General features: G+C 41.4%; 1 non-coding gene across 1 annotated transcript; it reads right to left on the bottom strand.

Moving 5' to 3' along the window:
• Positions 1-357: 357 nt before the first annotated feature.
• LOC131489372 (U6 spliceosomal RNA) lies at positions 358-464 on the bottom strand. Its single transcript, XR_009250514.1, has one exon. It is a non-coding gene; the product is annotated as a U6 spliceosomal RNA (small nuclear RNA).

The following is a 464-nucleotide window of genomic DNA, read 5'->3' as shown; positions in this document are numbered from 1 at the left end:
CTGACAGCTCAGAGCCTGGAGCCTGCTTTGGATTCTGTGTCTCCCTGTCTCTCTGCCCCTCCCTCACTCATTTGCTCTCTCTCTCTCTCTCTCTCTCTCTCTCAAGAATAAATAAAACATTTATTAAAAAAAATTAAAATTTAGTGATTCAATGCTTACAACACCTGGTGTTCATCACAAGTACACTTCTTAATCCCCATCACCTATTTAACCCATCCCCACCCCCACCCCCACCTCCCCTCTGATAGCTATCAGTTTGTTCTTTATAGTTAAGGGTCTGTTTCTTGATCTGCCATTCTCATTTCTTCCCCAGGATGTTTGTTTGGTTTCTTAAATTCCACATATGAGTGAGATCATAAAAATATGAAATGCTTCACAAATTTGTGTGTCATCCTTGTGCAAGGGCCATGCTAATCTTCTCTGTATTGTTCCAATTTTAGCATATGCGCTGCCAAAGTGAGCAC

Source organism: Neofelis nebulosa, chromosome 1 (genome assembly GCF_028018385.1).
Source record: "Neofelis nebulosa isolate mNeoNeb1 chromosome 1, mNeoNeb1.pri, whole genome shotgun sequence".
NCBI classification, from domain to species: domain Eukaryota; kingdom Metazoa; phylum Chordata; class Mammalia; order Carnivora; family Felidae; genus Neofelis; species Neofelis nebulosa.
This window is presented reverse-complemented; position numbering and strand designations above follow the sequence as displayed.